We start from the raw sequence: 6219 nt of genomic DNA, 5'->3' as shown, positions 1-6219 counted from the left end.
CTTACAGATAGCAGACCAGTTTGTCTATACCTCTGAAGGACAAGGCGATGGTATGTTAAATTGAGTATGAACCACAAGTTAATATGTACAACTTAGAGGAAAAGACCAATGGAATAGGATGAAAACACAAAGTAGATCCTCAAATTCTGAAATACCTCACTTTGCCATTTCCTGGTTTAGAAATTATTATTAAATAATGATTTGTTTTCTTCTTTACATATGTTCTTTCTCTTCAGATTCATTTTCTCTTCTATAATTTACTTGATAAAGTCTATACATCATAATGGATAAGTGATACAGCCACTAACTGCAAGTACATTAAATGTCTGCAGCGTTTTTCCCATCTGTGAGATGGCAATGATTAGATTATATGCAGAAATTGGGATTCTCTTGTTAGTGATTAACATTCATTCATTCATTCAACAACTACATTTAATGTCTGCTATATGACAGGCAATGTTTTAGGGGCAAGGGTTAAAACACTGAATAAAATAGACGGAACACCCATATCAGTTAGGAACCCTTACTGACCTAAGAAATGGAAAATCCCACGCCAATAGCTTTACCAAATAGGGTTTTTAAAACCTACGAGGTTGGAAGAGATGTCACACTGAGCTGGTATTAAGCCCTCATGGAAGGGGACACTGACCAGCTCGTAATGATAATTAATAAGAAATCATGATGGAGGCAGCCATGGTTGGGGAGAGGGGGGCGGGTAGGGATGTGCTAAGATGCCATCACAGACCCAGTTTCTCTCTACTTTTCTGCTCAACCTCCTTCAAGGGCTGCTTTTCATACTCTTACTTGTCATTTCGTGATCACAAGTCACGTATTCCACTGCCAGGAAGCATACCTGCATTCCTAACAAACAGGAGGAGAAAAAAGAGAAGAGGCAATGCCAGTGTTGGGAAAGCAAAGACTTCCCAGAAATCCTCAACAGACTTCTGCCCCTGTCACCGACCAGAGCTATAGCACATTGCTACCACTAGCTACAAACCAGAATGTGAGGGTGAGCATGTTTAGCTGGACATATTTCTACCCCAAGTCAAACCGAGAGTCTGTTAGTAAAGAAGAAAGGGCACTGAGTGGTTCTCTAGCAGTCTCTATCATGGCCCCCGCACCATGGAGCTCATTCTATTCCAGTGGGTTGTATTCCTATGGCTCAATGGTTGCAGCAACTGAAACCAACACAAAAAGAATTTGTTGGAAGGACGTAAACCAGTTCACGTAATCAAAGGGAATTTGGAGAGTCGGGCTATGGAAGGATGAGAACCAGGGTAGCCTCTGAGTGGTCTCATTAGATAAATCAACCCCAATCACAGTAGAGGTGGTGCAGTCTTAGAGAGGAGTCCTACTGCAGGCTTGGGTCCTAGCAGTCTCATCAAGTCTGCACACAAGAGATGACTCCCCAAAAGGAAGTCAGGTAGCGCTTAAGAAGAGGCCAGGCTACTGAGCAGTCCGCCAGGGTCAGGGCATTGACCAAGGGGCTGATATTTGTGGAACGATTTAAGTTTTCCAGATGACAAGTTCTCAAGTGATATTAAGCACTGTAAAATTCTTAATAGGGTACCTGAATCTTAAAAACACATTTTGCTCCAACTCTTTAATACCTCAGAAAAATCCAATTTTCGCTTTGCTAAACTGAACCAGAACTGTAAAAAAAAATAAAAAATAAAAAAATTACACTAAAAGAAAAATAGACAGCAGAAGATTAGATGGTTTTGTTAATAAGACTATCTTCTGGTCACATTTTATATAGAGCTTCTTCTGAATGTAGGTTAGGGAGCTATTAAAAAATTAAAGAAGAGTAGAGCATCACTTGTTATTTGACTTGAAGATGTTCACAGCGGGGCAATGTAAAATCAGATTTTTATAGTATTGCCTGAAAATAATACCATATACTGAACTAGAAGCCCATAGGCAAATCAGGCTGTTAAAGACTATTACCCATGTTATTACTGTTAAAATATTTATGTATTATAATTTTGCAATAAGGAATTTTCAAAGAAAATAATGTTGGCTTAAAATGCTCATATTAGTAAATCCATTCCAAGATAGCACTGTTTGAAAATCTCTGCTGGAGCAAAAGCCAAAAACATCAGTTATTGTTTGAATTTTTACCCCCTAAACGCCTTTTTCCTGACCCTCAAAAACAGTTATAGCAAATGAAGACCAATAAAATTAAGCACAAGAGTAAAATTTATTTAAAATTTAAAAAAATGATATAGGTTCAGGTACCATTGTTATTCACATTCTTTTTATATAGTAGAATTATTTCAACTTCCAATTAGTTTTGAGGTAATTTGATTATTCAAAAAATATTGAACCTGCCTAGCAGGGCAGATACTACTACTCGTCTATTCAATAGCCATTCTCCTAATACTCGTTATTAATATAATCCCATTTTTTTCAAGATGTCAGTATATTCTGCTAAAATAGTAACTTCCCAGATATTCTTACAGCTAGGGGTTGCTATGTGACCTGGTGTAGATGAAGTGATGTAAAGGAAAGAGGTGTTTTTTGTTTTTTTTTTAAAGGAGAGAGACTCATTTAGTGGTATCTTTGACTTTTCTGTCTGGAATGCAGGTGCAATTCCTGGTACTGTGGCAGCCATTTTGCAACCATGAGGATACTGAGCAAAAAAACAAAGATGGATCATAGAGATCTGATGACATTGTGAAGATACTGTACCAGCTCTGGATTGTCTATCTTCAGCCTTTCTCGTGTGATAAAAATAAACCTCTATTTGATTCAGCTATTGCAATCGGGTTCTGTTATTTGCAGCCAGACATACTACTAAATGTTATATGTACTATGCATCAGGCTCTGTGTTGGACCTAGGAGATATACCAGTGAACAAAATGTGGTCCTTCATCTCAGAAAATTTACTGACACATTTAATGAGAGAAACATTAAATAGTAATTACAGAATTAAGTATTTAATTACAACTGTTATGAAGGGTAAGTAATGGGTCTGTGTGGGTAAGATATAATTTGTTGAGAACTTATGCAGAGCTTTTGGGATTAGCCCATCCTCTGTATTCTTTTAAATGACCATATTTATCTGTCAAAATCTAGGACACAAGGTTTGACAAAAAAGTTTGTAATTGTGGAAGTCCAAGAAAATATCAGAAGTATGGTAGTCATGTATTTTTATGCCAGATCCTAAAGCATAGGAAATGCCCAAATTTCTACTTGTCCCCTGTGAAAGGTCAGGCCTCAAGCACAGAAGGGAAAATAATCAACTGTCATGGGAAACGGTGTGGTCCAACTTTTGAAATAAGACACTTTGGTGCTGTTCTTTGAATTTTTAGAAGTGTTTGGCAATATGAATAAACGATATGCTTGGTGAGACCTCCTATTGAGGGGGAAAAAAAGCAAGTCTTCCAAAATGTAATAATCAGGATAATACTTGACCCATACTCTTTTGCTTAGAACTTCTTTGCAGCTGTTACACTAGTTTGGAGAGCTGTAGGAATCTCTTGAGAGCTACCTCACAAATTTTCATTGTTGTAAATTGCTCCATATATATATTGTTATATATATAGATATAGTATATATATACATATATATATATATATTATATATTTTTTTTTTTGGCAAAACATGCTAGAATGTGTTCCTTGTACCTTAAGGATAAGACTATTTCTTTTGTAACGCACACATTGAGATGTGGGGAAGAAAATATCCGAGGCAGAGAATGTAGAATTTATGGGTTTAATGAAACGGGAAAATTGGAAAAGACATCTCTTCAGAAGATGGCCTTAACTCATTAGCAAACTGAGTTAATTAAAAAGTATTCAAGTCAGACAGTTGCCTTTAAATTTGATAATTTCTTTTTTTAATTACTATGTTCAAACAGGGGAGGTTTTGTTTTCACTCTTTTTTTGGTGCTGTCTTCCCTGGATGAAGCAAGGCATTCCCAGCCAAACGGTGTTGAGCTAATGCTCAGAAAGCAAGGTTTCCTCCTCCCTCCTGAATCCACCTGCTCGTGACCATAAGCCCAGCTCCAGGTGGGAAAGTGTTTGGAGCAGCAGCTGGAGCAGAAGAGACTTTGGAACAGCCACAGCATGGATTTTGATCCTCATAATTTCATTCACACCCGCTTTCTTCAGGAGGCCTGTAAAGTGGTGCTTTTTAATCGAAGTATAATTGACAAATAGTAAAATTCATCTTCTAAAATGTACAGTTCTATGTATTTTGAAAAGTTTATACAGGCATACCTCATTTTATTGCACTTCACTTTATTGTGCTTCACTGATGTTGTGCTTTTTACAAATGACAGGCAAGACCCTCTACCTGAAAAAGGTTATAACTTGCTTTATTGTGATCCTCACTTTATTGCGTTGGTCTGGGACCGAAACTACAATATCTCCGAGGTATGCCTGTATATCATGTAACCACTTCCACAATTAAGTCAGAGAATATTTTCATCTCTTTAAAAAAATCCTCCATGCCATTTTGTAGTCAATCCCCTACCCCAGCCCCTGGTACCTAGCAACCACAGATCTAATTTCTATTTCTGCTTTTTCCAGAAATATCATGTAAATAGAAGCATACAGTATGTAGCCTTTTGAATCAGACTTATTTCACTTAGCAAAATCCCTGTAAATTCAGCAATGTTGTGCATGTATTAGTAGTTCACTCCTTTTTTATTGCTGAATAGTATTCCATGATGATTATGTGGATGTACCACAACTTATTTATTCATTCAGTATTTGGTTGTTTCTAGTTTGGAATAATGATGAATAAAACTGCTATAAATACACTCATGCACAAGTTTCTGGACCTCTAAGAAACTGTCAAACTCTTTCCCTAAGTGGCTATACCACTTTTCATTCCCAATAATAAAAGTATGAGAGTTCCAGTTATTCAACACTCTTACCAGCATTTTGTGTCAGTTTGTTGTTGTTTTTGAGACATTATAACAGGTGTGTGTTCCATTGTGCTTTTAATTTACATTTCTCTACTGACTAATGATACTGAGCATCTTTTCATGTGCTTATTTGCTATGCGTAGTTCTTCTTTAATGAAGTATCTGTTCCAATCTTTTGCCCACTTTAATGGTCAGTTGCTTTTTCCATTATTGAGTTTTGAAAGTTCTGAGAATATATATTCTGATTACCAGGTCTTTATCAGATGGATGTTTTGCAAGTATTTCTCCCTGTGGCTTGTCCTCTCATTCTCTTCACAATATCACCTGAAGAGTAGAAGTTTAAAATTTTAATGAAATCAATTTTGTCAACTTTATTTTATGGATCATGCTTTTTGTGTCCTTTCTAAGTAAAAAATCTTTGCCTAACCCAACGTCACAAAAATTTCCTGTTTTCTTCCAGATATTTGATAGTTTTAAGTTTAAAATTAGGTCTTTTATCCATTTGTAGTTAACTTTTGAATGCAGTATGAGGCAAACATTGATTTTTACATATGAGTGTCACTTTTTACAAATGGATGTCCAAATACTCTAGCACCATTTATTGAAAAGGCTATCCTTTCTGTAAGTCATTGCCTTGGAACCTTTGCCAAAAACCAATTAATATCTGTGAGGTCTATTCTGGTATTTTCTATGTTGTCTTTAATACTATAGCTTTCTAGTGAATCTTGAAATCAGGGTTAGTCCTTCTACTTTGTTCTTTTAAAAAAATTTTTGGCTATTCTAGATCTTTTGCTCTTCCTTATACTTTTTAGAATCAGCTTATTAATTTCTACAAAAAGCCTCCTGGGATTTTCATTGAACTTACACTTAATTTACATCTCAATTTGAGGGAAATTGACATCTTAAGAGTAATGAGATATTCTATTAGGTTTAACTTTAAGTATTCCATGTTTTGGATGCTTTTTTAAATGGTACTTTCAAAAAATTTCTGTTTCCAATTGTCCCTTACTAGTATCTAAAGATACAATTGATTTTTTTGTATATTGCTCTTGTATCCTGAAACTTGGGATCGTCTATGTAGATAATACAGCTTAAAATTTTCCTTTCCAAAATGTATGGCTTTTATTTTTTTGTTGCCTTATTATACTTGCTAGTACCACCAATGCAATGAAAATCTCTTCTTGTTGCTCAATGTGAAGATCTAAGACTCAATCAATCACCATTAAGTTTTCATGTAGATTTTTTTGATAGAAGGCATTCCTTTCTATTCCTAGTTTGCTAAGAGTATTTTGATGCATGAATCTTGAATGTTGTCAAAGTCTTTTTTGCACTCCTTGAAATAA

The sequence above is a fragment of the Pteropus medius genome, unplaced genomic scaffold, assembly GCF_902729225.1.
Source record: "Pteropus medius unplaced genomic scaffold, Ma_sr-lr_union100, whole genome shotgun sequence".
Taxonomy (NCBI): Eukaryota; Metazoa; Chordata; class Mammalia; order Chiroptera; family Pteropodidae; genus Pteropus; species Pteropus medius.
The sequence above is the reverse complement of the archived record's forward strand: the minus strand, read 5'-3'. Positions refer to the sequence as shown.